Source organism: Chlorocebus sabaeus, chromosome 22 (genome assembly GCF_047675955.1).
Source record: "Chlorocebus sabaeus isolate Y175 chromosome 22, mChlSab1.0.hap1, whole genome shotgun sequence".
NCBI classification, from domain to species: Eukaryota; Metazoa; Chordata; class Mammalia; order Primates; family Cercopithecidae; genus Chlorocebus; species Chlorocebus sabaeus.
The window spans coordinates 16,737,388-16,755,327 of record NC_132925.1 but is presented as its reverse complement, the minus strand read 5'-3'; the positions used below and the strand labels follow the sequence as shown (position 1 = coordinate 16,755,327).

At 34.7% G+C, this 17,940-nt stretch overlaps 1 pseudogene; it reads right to left on the bottom strand.

The window, feature by feature from the left end:
* Positions 1-15,548: 15,548 nt before the first annotated feature.
* Positions 15,549-16,062, bottom strand: LOC103228503 (large ribosomal subunit protein eL20 pseudogene; annotated as a pseudogene).
* Between the last annotated feature and the right edge of the window lie 1,878 nt (positions 16,063-17,940).

The window sequence follows — 17,940 nt, the reverse complement described above, 5'->3', positions numbered from 1 at the left end:
AAGTAGAAAAAATGAAATTCTCTGGGAAGCAATGTATGAGTGTGTGCACACATATGTGTATGTGCATACAGGTATTTATGGAGTTGCAGAATCTTTTTTGGGGTTAATGCTAAATGTAAGGCTCTTCAGAACTTCAGATCAACTTTATGCTTTGAGATGTTCAACATAAATAAAATTGAGTACTTGAGGGCTGCAAAGACAAATACAAGGGGAAAGGAAACCATGTCCTTTTGTTTAGTAGCTCTTTCACTTTACCATGTGGCAACACTGTTTTTTATTAAGCCAAACTCTTTTTACAGAATATTTTCGAAAGCTATATTAGTCCTTAAGATGAAACCTGTTTGCTCAAGGATATATTTGCCCTTTCAAATCTATATCATTCAATAGCTATACAAGGATTGCCATCATTTTAACGTATCAATCTGCTTTTTATGTTTGGAGGAATATGTTAACACACTTAAAGGTTGCAGTGTAAAAGAACATAGGTGTCTTAGTTGGATTTGAGTCAACATTTCAGCACCCTAACATTTACTAACTTCATGGAATAACTAATAAGACTTAAACTTTCTCAGTCTGTTTTATTTTCTGCCAAATTCTGTGCAAATAAATGGGAAGACACATTTTAAGATTGCAAACCACAATAAATGTTAATTCTTGCCCTTTGTCTTCAAATTGAATGGTCTGGTTACATTCATTTATTTATTTATTTAGAGACAGAGTTTCGTTCTTGTTGCCCAGGCTGGAGTGCCATGGCACAATTTTGGCTTACCGCAACCTCCACCGCCTGGGTTCAAGCAATTCTCCTGCCTCAGTCTCCCAAGTAGCTGGGATTACAGGTGCGTGCCACCATGCCCGGCTAATTTTTTTTGTATTTTTTAGTAGAGACAGGGTTTCTCCAAGTTGCTCAGGCTGGTCTTGAACTCCCGACCTCAGGTGATTCGCCTGCCTCAGCCTCCCAAAGTGCTGGGATTACAGGTGTGAGCCACTGCGCCTGGCCTACCATTATTTAAAAAAAAAATAATTAAAGCTGTAACTAACATTTTGTATATTCCAAGTTATGATGTGGTAAAAATTAAAATTCACATGAATATCTTAGTGGAAAACAGAAATTACAATGACTTTCTTAAGGTCAATTATAACTCATCTTTTGAATTTAACGTTTTATTTTCTGTGTTAGGTTTAACGATATCATCTAAGCAAATTATAGACTACAGTCTAGTAGACTAATGTTTCATACTTCAACATCTCAAGAAATTACATTGGTATCATATATATAAATATCTTTAATATATTTTTGCTAGTTAGGCGCAAGCAGTTTTTATCTAATGAACATGTGGAAAAGTGATAAAAATAAATTATCTAATTTTTTACTGTTATTTGTAAGTAAGTTCCCAAAAAACTTGCAGAGAACATTTATCAGTTTTCAATTTATCAAATGTTAGCATAGACTACATTTATCATTATCATGTTTTTGGTAAAACTCTTCGTTTATTCAAAAGATCTTTATTAGCAGATAAAAACTCTTTATTTTTATAAGTTTTAGATTTCTAGAAAAATGAAACAACTCATATGGAGTTCCTATATGCCCCCCCCCCGCAGTTCTCCCCATTATAAACATCCTATATAATATTTCTTTTAAATAATTGATTTGTAACAAGTTATTAGTTACAAATAATAAACCAGTATTGATATATTAATAACATTAGCTAACATATATCATGTGTTCAGATTGCCTTATTTAATGTTCTTTTTCTATTCCAGGATTTCATTCAGGTTACCATACTGAATTTAGTTGTCATGTGTCCTTAGGCGTCTCTTGGCTATGACAATTTCTCAAACTTTCCTGGTTTTTAATAACCCTGACAGTTTTGAGAGTTGAGGCCAGGTATATTGTAATATGTCCTTCCATTGGAATTTATTTTATGTTTTTCTCGTGATTAGACTGGGGTTATTGGTTGGTAGGAGGAAGAGCACAGAGATATTTCATACATTGTCATTTTCATCACATCATCGATGGTACATACTATCAACATGATTTATCACCGTCCACTGTCCATGTTAACCTTGACCAGGCGTTTGAAGTAGTGTTTGTCAGGTTTCTTTGCTCTGCAGTGACTCTATGTCACCTCTCTCTGTACTGTACTTCCTCTGTGGAAGGAAGTTACTACGGACGACACACATGGAGTGGGGAGTCATGCTCACTCTCCATTAGAATGGGATCATTTTTATTTTTAAAACACTTATTAGAAACTTACAACACAAAGTTTTTACGTGTGTTTCAGAAAAACAATATAAATTAGCATTTAAGGTGAAGTAAACAAGGGCCAAAGAAACAACAGTTCTTTTAAGTATTTTAATTTTATTTTGTCTTTACTTCAGTTTCTTGGATCACGTCTTCCTATTTCCATTTTCATCAACAACGTTCAGACTGGTCCTTAACCCAAGTTTTCTCAATTTTAGCAGTGTGCATACTTTGAATATGCTATATAATGGTTTGTTGTTGGAGAATGCCCCGCACATCATAGGATGTTTATCAACATCCCTGATGTCTATCTGCTGGATGGCTGCAGCATGCCTCCTATACTTTGCCCGAGCTGTGACAAACCAAATTTCCTTGAGACATTTCCATATGGACTAATGAGACATCTGGCAAAATCAACCCACTTGAGAACCACTGTTGTAAACTTTTACCCACCTTCTGAATTAGTGTCTTTTTCTTTAACTTATACATTTAATAAATCTATTCAGATGTCAATAAATATCCTAACTTAAACTTTTCCTATATTATTTATACTCTCCAGCTACTTGTCATATTTGAAGATCTCTCTACACCCTAGAATGGAGAATTCTGCTCTGTGTCCCCATATCCTGAATGAAACATATTAAAGCTAGCCTTCTGGTCTTTTACAAAACTTTCTCACCTGTTTTATTTTTCCTTTATAAAATACCCCAATTCGCAGGTTAACAAGTTATCATTATACCCCTCTCTCTCTACCTCCTAATTTCAAAATCACTTATTTTCATTCATTGAGGGATTTGGCACTTGACTGTCCACCTCAATCTCTGCCTGATCTGATGGAATGCCAATAACACAGTTGTTATGTCTCAACATAAACCAAACATGTAACAATTCCATGGTGTATATATACCATGATATGTATGTACCATATTTTCTTTATCTAACTCACTGCTGATGGGTATTTAAGTTGATTTCATGTGTTTTCTATTGTGAATAGTGCTGCAATGAACATATGCTTGTATGTGTCTTTTTGGTAGAATGATTTATTTTCCTTTGAGTATACACCAATAATGAAATTGCTGGGGAGAGACAGTTCCATTTTAAGTTATTTGAGAAATCTCCAAACTGGTTTCCACAGTGGCTAAACTACTTTACATTCCTACCATCAGTGTATTTTGTTTTCTCTGGCAGTACCTGTTTTTTATTTTATTTTATTTTATTTTTAAAAATAATATCCATTGTGACTGGTGTGAGATGGTATCACATTTTGGTTTTGATTTAAGTTTCCCAAAGGATCAGTGATATTGAACATTTGTAAAATTTGTTTGTTGGCTGCATGTATTTCTTCTTTTGAAAAGTGTCTATTCATGTCCTTTCCCCATTTTCCAATGGGGTTTTTGCTTTTTGCTTGTTAATTTGTTTAAGTTCCTTATAGATTCAGAATATTAGACCATTGTCAGATTCATAGTTTGCAATCATTTTTCCTATTCTGTAGGTTGTCTGTTTACTCTGTTGATTGTTTCTTTTACTGTGCAGAAGCCGTTAGTTTAATTAGGTTCCACTTGCTAAGTTTTGCTTTTGGTGCAATTGCTTTTGGGGTTTTTGTCATGAAATCTTTGCCAGGGCCAATGTCCAGAATGGAATTTGCTAGTTTTTCTTCACGGTTTTTTTATTGTTTAGGTTTTAAATTTAAATATTTTATCCATCTTGAGTTGATTTTTACATATGGTGAAAGGTAAGTGTTCAGTTTTCTGCCAGTTATCGCAGCAGTGATTATTGAATAGGCATTCATTTCCCCATTGTTTGTTATTGTTGGCTTTATGGGAGATCAGATGGTTGAAGGGGTGGAGCTTATTTCTGGGTTCTGTAACCTGTTCCATTGGTCTGTGTTTCTGATTTTGTACCAGTACCATGCTGTTTTAGTTATTGTAGCCTTGTAGTGTATTTTGACATCAGATAGCGTGCTGACTTCAGCTTTGTTCTTTTTGCTCAGGATTGCTTTGGCTATTCAGGCTCTTTTTTGATTCTAAAGAATTTTAGAATTTTTTTCTAATTATTTGAAAAATGTCATTGGTAGTTTGATAGGAGTAGCATTGGATTTATTTATTGCTTTGGACAGTATGGCCATTTTAACAACATTGATTCTACCTATCTGAGAGCATGGAGTGTTTTTCTATTTTTTTTGGTGTCATCTCTAATTTCTTTTAGTAGTGTTTCCTAATTCTCATTGTAAAGATCTTTCACCTCTCTGGTTAGCTGTATTCCTAAGTATTTTTTGTGTGGCTATTGTGAATGAGATTGCATCCATGATTTGGCTTTGAGGTTGGATATTATTGATGTATAGAAATGCTACTGATTTTTGTACATTGATTTTGTCTCCTGAAACTTTGCTGACGTTGTTTATCAGATCTGTGAGCTACTGGGCAGAGACTATGGGGTTTTCTAGTTATAGAATCATATAGTCTGTGAAGCTAGATAGTTTGACTTCTTCTCTTTGTATTCGGATGCCTTTTATTTTATGGAATAGTATGCAGTCATAAGAAAGAACAAGATCATGTCCCTTGCAGCAACAAAGATGAAGCTGAAGGTCAATATCCTAAGTAGATTAAAACAGGAACAGAAAATCAAATGTTGCATGTTCTCTATTATAAGTGGAATATAAACATTGAGTGCACATGGGCACAAAGAACAGAATAGACACCAGGGCCTACACAATGGTGGAGGGTGAGAGGAGGGTGAGGATTGAAAAAATACTTAGTAGGTATTATGCTGTTTACTTGGGTGACAAAATTATCTGCACACCAAAGCCCCCTTTAACAAACCTGCATGTGTATTCCTTGAACTACAAAATAAAAGTTAGAAAGTAAAAACAGAAAATGTAGTAACTGGATTTCTGACCGAGCGGGTGTTTTCTTGTATAACTACATCTATTTATTCAATCATTCTGTGAAATCTTCTCCCTTTATTTATTTAAACTTACCTCTTCCCACATCCTCATGCTTTAGTTCTTATCTCAAACTCTTTCGATGAACACTTTCAACAACATTCCCAATCTTTGTCCCTAGTTTTTACACTCCTTAATTTATTTACTACTATTCTGTCGGAGTAATATTTTAAGTTTGATTGGATTTTTACTACAGTAAAAGTCTTTTACTGCTTCCCAGTGCTTAAGAAGTGAGACCTAATATGACCATTCGAAACCTTTTGTAATTTGATTATTGTGTAACTGTGAGTTCATCTTGTACATATGCTCTCCAACAAATAGAAACCTGGCACTGCAGTTTTATTTATTTATTGTTTTCGGAGCTGCTTTCCAATGGTTCTTTGCACTTTAATAATACTGTTTTGTTGCATAAAACTCAACCTTCAGTAAACTATAACTGTAAATATTTATTTCTAACATTTGAATTTGTGGGTTGACTTGGCATCTCTACCCTAGGCTATACCTTTTTAAATCTAGGTCTGCTCTGCCTCTCTCCATCTTCTTTCAACCAATGGGCTAGCCAGAGTCATTCTTCTCATGGAAAGGGTAGAAGCTTATGACAGTGATAAAAATATATGATTTATCTTTTGCCATAAGATATTGTTTTATCCTGTATTTTGTTAGTTAAATCAAGTTGCATGGTTATGCCCATGGTCACAGATTAGAGAACCACCTGCTGCCAAAGATGAGGCCATAGCAAGCATATACATTAGGGAGGGACGAAGAATCTGGTCAATGTTTCCATCTATCCCAGATTCTATGCACGTTTATACCTCAGTTTCTTTGCATTTGCTGTTTCATTTGCCCCAATAATGTTTCATTGCTACCTTTGCAGTCATCATTCAATATACAGTTAAATAACATCTGTGAAACTACCCTTTTCAAGTAGACAGACTATTTCTCCTCTTACTGTGCTACCATAGATAGCACTTTATACATTCTTCTTTGACAGATGTTTTATTAAATCATTTTAAATGTAGAAAACCTTTTCTTGTTCATGTACCTGACTCATTCACAGAGAAAACAGGGGATCCTTTAGTTTAGGGGCTAGATAGTCCCTTTGTTGAACCTATGATATATCCATCAAAAACTGCTGCGAGGCTAGAAAAATTTACCTCCTTCTGTTTGAATGGATGGCTTTCTAGTCAGATCTGTGAGATATCAAAATCATTATGGATAAGGAGGTAACAGGAAACATAGGAACTATTTTGTATTTTTTCTACTGTAAGACCCAAATTAATCATATTATTCTGTATGACTTTTAAGGAAAGAAAAGGCCAAATACACAGAGATAGAGAATGTACAGAGATGGATAATAAAACATTAGTCATCAGGGGTGGTGAGGAAATGGGGAGAGGAAGGTCAAAAGATACAAAGTAGCAGTCATAAAGAATGATCAAATCTAGAGATATAATATACCACGTGAAGACTATAAGTGATACGATTTTATTTTATTAGGGATTTATTTTGTTGTTGAATACATCGATTTTAGCTGTTCTTGTCACACACAAAATAGTAACTATGTGAGATGATAAATTATTTTAATATGCTTTGCTATAGTAACTATTTTACTATTTCTATGTATTCTATAACATTGTGTTGTAAACTTCAGATATACACAGTAAAATTTATTTTTTAAAAAAGTGTGCATTAGCGGCTATAAGCTTGTCTTGAAATTGATAGATCAATCTCTAAGAACAGGGCACTTTGTACAGATGCAAAAAGAGAGGTTTTGTAATTATGGAAGCTGTCCAGATAGAGATAGGCTGCTGAACAGAAACACATGTTAAAATACAGAGAGAGAGATAATCGCTGAAGCTGACCTTGAAACTACATCCTGAAATTCATTACTTAATAAGATAATTCCAACTCTTCTTACTTATCTCTAAACTTTATTAAGGCTAAGATGGCCAGAAAACAATCACATGCATTTGACATTAAAAATAAAATGCAAAACAAACAAACTCAGAAGCTGTGAAACATTATGATATTTAGAAATTTTATTACACATTTGTTAAAACTGAGAACTGTACTTTATTGGTTTCCTTTGGGAAGACGATTTCATCTATGATACTGGAGATAAGAGATGAAAGTGAGATATGGTGCAATAACATTTATCAGTGAGATAATCAACCTGGCCTATAACTAAGGTGAATAACTAGTTAGATTAATGGAAAAAAAAACACTATTAAATTTGTATGCCATGTGCTTATGTACAGTGGGTTTTATTTTATTATTTTAAGACATAATTTAGTCTCATGCCTCAAAAACTCCACACTCACATGAAAGTGTTTTTTAAAAAAGTAACCAAGCTTCCAAAGAGCCTCATTAGCAGTACTGGCATTAAGGAGTACGTGAAATATTTTAAGGTGATTCATTATTTTTACATCATTTTATTCTATTGAATTTTCCGTGAAGGTAACAAAAATTTCTTTCTATTTTCAAGTTTTAGGTAATAAAACAACGTTTGCATTAAATAAGAATTTGACTTGAATACTGAATCTGTGCCTATAACTAAATAGATTACAGTCAGGTTGTAAATCTATCAGTAAGTTAAATCAATAAGAACCAAGAAATTACTGGATTTATGGTGGTAACTAATTTATAATGGTACACAGTTGAATTGTTGCTATAGTAAGGTATTATATTTACTTCATTATAGGATGAATATATTACAATTAGTTATTGATTTCAGCACACTTTCATACATTATTTTCTTTTGTTATAAATGAGACTTATTTTGATCTTCCTCTCTTCCCCAAACCTGTATATTATATTCTTAATCTTCAATCTATTGTTCCCTAGACAAATTTTAGAATATAATGAACTATATGTGAAGCAAAGGTTTTTTCCATAATAAAATGCTAAAAATTTGTAACTCATCAAAACTACCAAAAAAACCTCTTATTTTTTAAAGACAAGTAAAGAAATGATACAAATCAGAAGCATCTCATTAAACTTAATTCTCAGGTTAGACATATGCTATAATGGTTACTTTTATAATCATCTTTATGATTCCATTGGCAAAATTGTCTAATTCAATGAGAACTAACAGAACAGTCTAAGATGTTGCATATTTAAATGTAAATGGGAAACAAAAGAGGCACACTGTCTTAGTATGTTTGGACTATAACAAAGCACCATAAACTGACTGCCTTACAAACAACAGAAATTTATTTCTCACAGTTCTGGCAGCTAGGAAGTCCAAGGTCAAGGATCCAGCAGATTTGGTGTCTAGGTGAGAGCCTACTTCTTTGTTCATCACGGTCTATGTCTTTCCTCACGTGGTAGAAGGGGCAAGGCAGTTCTCTGGGGCCTCATTTATATGGGCACTAATCTCATTCACGAAGTCTCCCCTCATATCACCTAAGCAACTCTCAAAGGCACCACCTTCTAATGTCATTGCATTGAGGATTAGGTTTCAAAACATATATTTTATGGGGACATGAACATTTCGACCATAGAATAGGGTGAATAAGACTATCACAATGATAAATATTCTTGAAGTTTCATCAAACCTCACAGACAATTATTTTCCCACAAAATAAAAGACACTGCTTTAAATAAACCATGCAATTATATATATATATTACTTCAAATTTATTGTGATTGAATAACTTGAAATGGAAAATGTCCTTGTAATAGAAAAAAAAAGTTGGCTCTTCTTGATACATGTGATTTCCATAATTATCTACTCTGGATAGATCATTTTTACTCAACCTTTCTACAAGTATACTTGCTATGCAGACTAGTTTTAGTTAGCCAAGACTTCACAAAGCATATCTTTGTCAAATTATGTGTAGTTCATTTGAGCATATTATATACATCTGATCAACTCATCAAAATCTAAAACAAGGTTTTTTGGTTATTGTTACTTTCAAATTTATGTTAATTAGTTTCCTTTTTACTTTTAATATTCTTATAAATATTTATATTTTAAAAATGTTTGCAACTGCTTTTTAAAAAATATGGTGTATATATATATATCTTAATCTTGATATTAATCAACATTCATAAGTGAATTAATAGAATTTCCTAAGACATATTGAAATATAATTTCCCGGTTGGGATGGTGGCTCGTGCCTGTAATCCCAGAATTTTGGGAGGCCAAGACAGGCGGATCACCTGAAGTCAGGAGTTTGAGACCAGCCGGTCCAACATGGTGAAACCCCATTTATATCAAAAATACAAAAATTAGTGGGGCATGGTGGTGCATACTTGTAATCCCAGCTACTCGGGAGGCTGAGGCAGGAGAATCTCTTGAACATGGCGGGTGGAGGTTGCAGTGAGTTGAGATCATGCCATTCCACTCCAGCCTGGGCGACAAGAGTGAAACTCCGTCAAAACAAAACAACAACAACAACAAAAACAACAAAAACCAGAAATATAATTTCCCAAGGAAGATACATTAATTTCCCAAGGAAGATACACATATATTCCTCGGGAAACCAGTAATACCTTCATAATAATTTAGAAGCCCATCATTGCAAGAATTCTTAAATTTTACAGAGCTAAGCATTGAGAATATGAGCAGATTTTGAGGTACTGACTCCAGTAAATCAAATAGTTTACAGTATTTCATTAATTAGGAGGTCATCTGATACAGCCCAATGCCTCTAAACAGGCCTGCATTCAAATAACACAGTTAATTATTTGTACTGCTTTTTTTAATCCTAGGATTTCTGCCAACACCTCAGTTAGGATCATGATGCCTCTGAGTGTAATAAGATATGCAGTTTCCTAGAATTACTTACTTCACTTAGTTCACTCTCTGCCTCCATTATGGCCAATATGAGGCCAAATTACCAGTTGAAATAAGACTTAATTCAGACCCATGATGATGGGCTGGATAAATACTTCAAATGCCTGATTATCCCAGAATCATCATCTTACAGGGTTCAGGCACAGGACACAATGACTCTCCACCATTTTCACCACCCACCAAACTTAGAAGACTTTGTCCAGCCTGAGAGAGGGATCTGGGATAGATGGCTGTGTGGTCTTGCTGGCCATCAATATTACATGTTCTGTCTGTAAAAAATGTGTAGATGTATATTTCACAGGCTCACCCAGATGGAGATGACACCACAGAGCACAGCAGAGTCATATGACAATTAGTGACTGTTATAACGATCACATGTAGTCTTAAGCATTTGCTTATTTAATATTTGAAAAGGTAGTCTAATTTTTTTTTGCTGGTATTTAGTATGTCAGCTACTTTGTGTTTCATGTATCTAGTCATACAGATAAAAAGAGAAACAAATGAGATTATGTAATGACTCTTACAACTTTTGACCGTGTGTTGAGTCAGGCCGTATTCACTGTGTGCAAGTAATTCTATCATTACAAGCCAAAAAAGCCTCTCACGGTGCTATGGTTTGCATATGGTTTGTCCCCACCAAAACTCGTAGAAATTTAGTTGCCAATCTAATGGTGTTGGGAGGTGAGGCCTTTAAGAGGTGATTAGCTTGTTAAGATTGATTGACGTCTTTCTCATGAGACTGGGTTAGTACTCTTGAGGCTTTTGTGAGAGAAGGATGTTCTAAAGTGAGTTGGCCTCCTTTGCCCCTGTCTCTTTTGCAGGCACTCATTTGCTGCTCTTGCAAGTGCTGCCACCGATGTGATGCCATCTGCCATATAACACAGCATGTGGTCCTTTCCAGAGGCGACTGCACAATCTTGAACGTACTAGTGTCCAGAACTGTAAGTTAGATGAACTTCTCTTCTTTATAAACTACCCAGTCTCCGGTATTCTGCTATAGCAACAGAAAATGGGCTAAAATACACATTTATGCTTTGAAACCAAGTAAGTAGAAAAGTACAATTATAATACATTCTTGGAATAAGAGAACTGGACATTTTGAACAGACCAAAAATTGTTATATAGTATTTGAGTTGGCAGCTCAAACTTAAACTATCGTTTTTGTTAAAAACAATAGTTGCAATTGTTGTTTAGAAATAATTTAAGTCACATAGTTTTACAGATTAGCACCAAATTTAGACTTTAATTTTTTTGTGGTAATATGACTATTTAAAATCATCAGGAAATATAATAAGTTAGGAGTTTTGTACAATTAATTGTGGATTGAAAAGTGTATCCAAAGCTTATCTAATTTGTGGAAATACTAAAACTTATTAATCATTAGTGGATCTTTTTTTATATATTTACAGTTATATAAGCTTTGAAATTATGCAATATTTTCTTCTTTCATAGTACTTGTGACAGACATCATTGGTTAGATGACCTAAGAGTGAGCTGTTCCCAATACATTCTTAATTGCCAATCTTGAAATATTAATAAACCATAATAGATTAAATATATTTCCATCTGAGTTGCACCTAAGATTGGCCATAGTAGGCTAGATAAATTAAGAAGTCTGCTTGAGAGTTTATAGTTATTTTTCTCTCTTATTCATAAAAATAACATTTCTGGAGAAAAAGCCCTGTTTACTTCTGGTCACTGTTTACTGCTGCCTCTGAATGTCTTCATTAGTCATGATGGTAGGATCTGAAGTCTACTTGCAACCATCGAATGAAAACTTTGGAAACAAAGACAGAGAAAAACCTGGACTCCTGATGATATTTTTAATAGCTGAATGAATGCTCAGTAAAGCCTACCTCTGACTTTCTTTTCAAGTGAGAAAAAATACATTTCCTCCCACCTTGTTTAAATCTCTGTCACTTTTATCCACAAACATTGGTAATGCAAACACTGTTCTCAGGAACAATCAAAATTAAAACTCTCTCTGTAAGCATTTGGCTATTTGCTGAAACAGAATCGTGATTTTCACTGATTTCTAAGAAATGTAACTAGTTTAATTTCCATGAATCAATGTCTTCCTTGGGGATTTCAGTTTTATTGCAAATTTTCATATATATATAATGTATGTAATATATAAGTAATGGTCATTATTATATAGATAATAGCAAGTTAATACTAAAATATCAATATAAATTATATTCATTGAAAATACTATTTCTTTTTCTTACTAGTTTTATGGAACAAAATAGATATGTATTTCTCTTCTAGAGAAATTGATCAACATGAATATAAGCACTACTTTTTAGTTGCCCCTGGCATAATATGTAATTGCATTGGTTATATTAAAATACTGAGTCCATCCACAGATACTTGATTTAGAGCTTATTGATCTAGTGCTTCTTCAAATATCATTATTTTCTTTGCCTATAGTGATGTACAAATTGTGTCTTTTTAAAAAGAATAATATTGTTTACGATACAGAAAACAGCCTCCTTTATTTCTGCCACTTGTCTGGATTAGGCTGGCTTTATAGTAAAGCAAAGGATAAACCAGAAAAATCTGAGTTCTTAGTTTGAGCTCCCAAAACATTTTCACTTAAAAATTTTAAAAGCATTTTGTATTTGTTTAGGACACATTGTTTTCTAAAGGCTTTTACATATATTACCACATTGAGTGTAAGAAGAATTTCATGTTTGTTTGAAATATTAACTTTATTTTTCAGGTTAGGAAATTAGAATTCAGAGACGTCAAAAAATTGCTGAAGCTCATCTAATTAATAAATGACAGACCTAGACTTCAATTTAGAACTTTTGATTCCTAAGCTCTTTTGATCATTTCCAAAGCAAAAATGGTTTTATGAATAAATTATCTCTAGTGTTTCAAGATTTTCTTTTTGTTTTTGACTCTCAGCATTTTTACTGTGGCATATTGGTTTGTGGATCTCCTTATGTTTACCCTGTTTGAAGTTTTTCAAGCTTCCTATATGTGAACATAATGGTTTTTCACTAAATTTGGGGATTTCTCAGCCATTATTCTTTCGAGATTATTTTTGCTACTCTTTTCCTTATTCTGGTGGTCCCATTATGAGTTTGTTGTTGTGCTTAATTGTGTCCCACGTTACTCTGAGGCTCTTGTTTCTTTCTTGGGTTGCCGAATCTCTATTACTCTATCTTTAAATTTGCTTATTTTTGTCTTCTGTAAATTCAAGTTTACTGAATAGCCCCCTAGTACATTTTTAATTTTCATTGTTATCACTTCTGGTAGTCTTCTATAATTCTTAACTCTTGATTGGTAGCCTTTATTGGATGCCACATTGTTCTCATATCTTTCTTTTCTTCATTAATCATGGTTTCCTTTAGTTCTCTGAACATGTTTATAATGGCTACTTTATAGTCTTTTCCTGATAAAATTGACATCTGGTCTTTTTCACAGGCAGTTTTGTTGGCTGCATTTTTTTTTTTCAAGTGTACGGGTCTTTACATGTCTTAGAATTTTTTGTTGGGAGCTGGACATTTTAGATAGTACATTACAGCGACTCTGGGTACTGGTATCCCCCTCCTCCTCTGGGTTATTGATTTGCTTATCTATTTGTTTAGTGACTGAATGGATTATTTTAGTGAAATTCATCCTAACTTCTGCACCTCCCACTCCGGTGTTCAGCTTCTGCCGTTGTTTCTCAGGAAGATGCACACAGGAACGACAGTGGCATTGGCAGGACTGAATTTTTCTCTGAACATACCAAGCCATTAAAGTCCACTAATTGCTAGTTGATTGCTACATTGCTTTTGACAATGTTCTTGGGCATAAATTGCTCTGCACACTAATTCATTTAATTCTGGTTCCTTTGAAGAGATAGTTTCTGAAGTCAGTGTTTGATTTTTGGTCTGACTCAAGGAGGACTCCTCTCAGATGTCATTACCTGGCTCTCTCCTACAACTTGCCTACCTACAGTTTAGCCTGTATTTTGAATCTCCTCAAAGTTGACTTTTACCACAACTCCACAACCCTCTGTTTTTGTTGTTGTTTGTTTTTAGAAACAGGGTCTCACTCTTTTTCCCAGGTTGGTGTGCAGTGGTGCAATTATGGAAATTGATTGGAAATGTTGGGTTCAAGCAATCCTCCAATCTTAGCTTCCTGAAGTGGTGGGATTACAGGTGTGAGCCACCATGCCTGGCCTCCACTGTTCTTGAGAGTACCTTTAGGCTTGAACTTCTCCATTCTACTGCAAATACTCCATTCTGTTGCAAATACAGTCACCTTTTTTTTTTTTTTAAATTTTCCTGGGGAGGAGCTTAAGAGCAGTCTGTTTTGTGTTCTGTCTCTCCCTACAGGTAAAAATCTCTGAGCTATAGCTCTGGAACTAGGGAACAATAGCAAGCTTCTCTCTGAGTGACACAGCTGCTGGAGCTTAGCAATGGGACTGGAACAAGAGCCCAGTTTCCCTTGTCTTGCCTCTCTGGCATGAAACAAGGAAGCCATGAGCCCAGCCCAGGTGATACAGCCCCAGGATTTTCACCATACCACACACAAATAAATGAGACCCTCTGTTCTACACAAGTGTTCCACTTCACAATCCCACTTGCCTGGGACTTAGTCTCAGCAACAGATAGCTGGGGACAGGATAAGGAATCCTGGCATCCAGCTCCTCCCAAAAGAAAGCCCTCTATCTGGGCACTGGGAAGAGAGGAAACCTGTATTCTTGATTGCAACAGTCTGAAGTGGGGTCTGGCTGACGGAGTTGGGAGAGGTGGGAGAGTGAATGCTCTTGGTTCAAATACCACGAATTCCTGCCTTTCTTTAAAATTTTCGTGGATGTTATTAAATAGATACTGCTTCATTTGCTGACTGTCCCTAAGACCATTTCCAGTTGCTTTAAGTAGTTGTAATGTTGTTGTTGTAAGTTTCTTCACTTTCATTAGCGAGAGATCAACCAACAGAACTCCTCACACTATTAAGCAAGAAGCTGCTTCCTTCTTTCTGTTTATTTGTATACAGGGCTAAAGTGAAATGATAAATAATAATTTGATTAGAGGTTAAAAGAAAATCCCTCTAATGAACTAGAGTTTTGCATATATTTGTGGTGTGAGTGATGTAATTTGTTAACTTAGATATACTTTTATGCTCTCAGTGCAAGTGAAAATACATAAAAATATAAATAGAGCTGGAATATCCGATTATAAATATAAGTATGCAAATTTCAACCTATTTGTGAAATCGAAATATCCTGTAATATTTTTGACAAATAATGACTAAGGTAGAATAAATAAATTTAAAATAAAAATTTATCTTTAATGATAATATGTAAAACAAGTGCATTAGGTATAAATTAGATTTTTTTCCTCTAAACTTCTGCCAACTTTTTATCTTTAACTGTGATACCTATAATACTGAAGTACAATCACCAGAATAAATTATTTAAAGTCAGATTAAGAACTTGGGGGGGAATGTGTGTGTGTATATATATTATATATAAAAATATATATAAAATACATATTTTATTTTTTATATATATATATATATTTTCATGAGTCTATTTGGGGCAAACCCGGGCGAGGGCCCTTAACCTAGAAGATGTTGGGCCTCTTGGCGGTGAAGCGTGGCTTGTGCTGACGGCGCAGGACCCGGTCGGGCCGCAGGAACTTGATCTTGGAGTCTTGGAACTGCTTGACTGCCGGCCGGCGGCACTTGCTGGCTGCGATCTCCTCCACCTTCATGATTTGGATAGAGTGGGCCCGGGCGCCTTGTCTGGTAGCGCTGGGTGACAGCGCCCGCGGTGGTCAGGTCCCGGTATTCCCGGTACGTGTTGTGGGTGCCGCTCCGGGAGTCATAGCGCAGCCAGATGCCGAAGTTCTTCACCCTCAGGAAGGACTTCTCAATCACCTGCCCACAGTAGACAGTCTCCTCTGAAGACTTCTTCATCTTCTTTAACTGCGATACGAAGTACCAGAAGGGGAACTTGGCAACGACATGATTAAGCGCAAAGATTCGCATGCGGTAGAGGGTCGGTGTGTGGCATTTGGGGGCACGCAGGCAGCGACCCACCACCTCGTACTCTCGTAGTGGGCCCGAGGCCTTCATGGCTTCTCTCCGCGCTCGCCGCCGCCCGCAAAAGGGAAAAATGTGTTTTTACACAGATGTTAAATCTATTCTGTTAAATGTCGAGAGTCTCCTCTTTTGAATAAAAAAAAAAAACCCCAAAACTGAGTAATTTCTAAAAAAAATTCAAGAGAACAATAAGATCTGATTTTCTTACAATTTTCTAGTTATAAATTTATTCTAATCAGTGTCTTAGCCATATTTTATTTATTTAATATTATTATTATTATTTTGAGACAGAGTCTCACACTGTCGCCCAGGCTGGAGTGCAGTGGCGCAATCTCGGTTCTTTGCAACTTCCGCCTGCCAGGTTCAGGAGATTCTTGTGCCTCGGCCTACCGGGTAGCTGGGACTATAGGCATGCGCCACCATGGCCCCCTAATTTTTGTATTTTCAGTAGAGAGGGGGTTTCACCATGTTGACCCGGCTTGTCTCCAACTCCTGATCTCAAGTGATCTGCCTGCCTCCGCCTCCTGAAGTGCTGGGATTATAGGCGTGAGCCACCGTGCCCGGCCAGCCATATTTAGACAGCTAACATAAACATGTAATATACACAATTCTACTCGTAAAGTGAAAAGTAATTTTTCTATTCTAGTTAATTTTCATTTGAAAACCAAATGACTACTGCATAAGAAATTCGTATTCAAAATAAGTGAACATATAGATTTTGCAGTTTATAAGGCATCTTATTTCTATAATCTCATTTAAGTTTACCAATGTTACCTAAGTGACATTATTATGAAATTCTTAAAAAAATGTCGCTCCCCACGAGGTGCTTACTATTCATTCATACAACTAACATATAACTGAGCAAGTTTTTCTCAAAAAAGTAGAAGGCTAGGATTCTAGAAAAATAATTAAAATAGTACATTTTAATTATTAAATAATTAAAACATTACATTATTTAAATATTTAAATATTTTAATTATTTAAATATTAAAATATATTATTTTAATCAATAATTAAAATGATTGATTAAAATAATACATTTCCCCTTTAAAAGGAGCTATTAGCATATAGCTAATACATATTGCTATTAGCAAACTGGAAGGGATAGATATATATGAAAAATGTTTTATATACACATGTACAAGTATCAAATAATTTTATTTTAAATGTGTGTGTGTGTACACACATGCAAGTACCAAATAGTTTTCCAACTTACATTCTGTCTTCTAAGCAATGAACCAACATGTTGCTTTATTGCTAAGAAATGGAAAAAAATACATGACAGTTAAGATAAAAATACAAACTACACAGAATTTAAACAGATATTTTCCCACTTTAGTCCTAAACAATTGTCAATACACAGTCAACGATAAGTCAGCATGAACCAAATGTGTTTGACAGCTAATAACAGATTTTATTTTCAACTTCTCTAATATTAAACCTAATTTTTCATTCAAAATCAATAAACACATTAAGAATATTTCATTTTGAAACCCAATAGAAGTATGATGTCAGTCATACTTGGTGAGACTGTATTAAATTAGCAGTTTTTTAAAAACTTGATAAAATCATTTTCCATAGTTACAGCTTTTAAGAGAAGAAAAGCTATAGTCGATCATTTGAGAATCTAAGAGAGCAGAATGAGTTTAAGTCAATGTCTAATGGTCTATGGTAGGTATGTAAACAATAAAATACATAAATTGAAAACTATATAATTCACTGTACAAGTACTTATGGAGTATCTATTATGTGTCACATACTAGTCTAAAATGCATTTATTTATTAATTACTCTCATTTTCATATACTTTGGAAATTTTATGAATTCTGTGTTATAGTTTGGTCTAATGAGGTCTTTGAGTTCAAGCAATGTTTGACTTCTAATCCTATATTCCTCCTTTGCTACATCAACT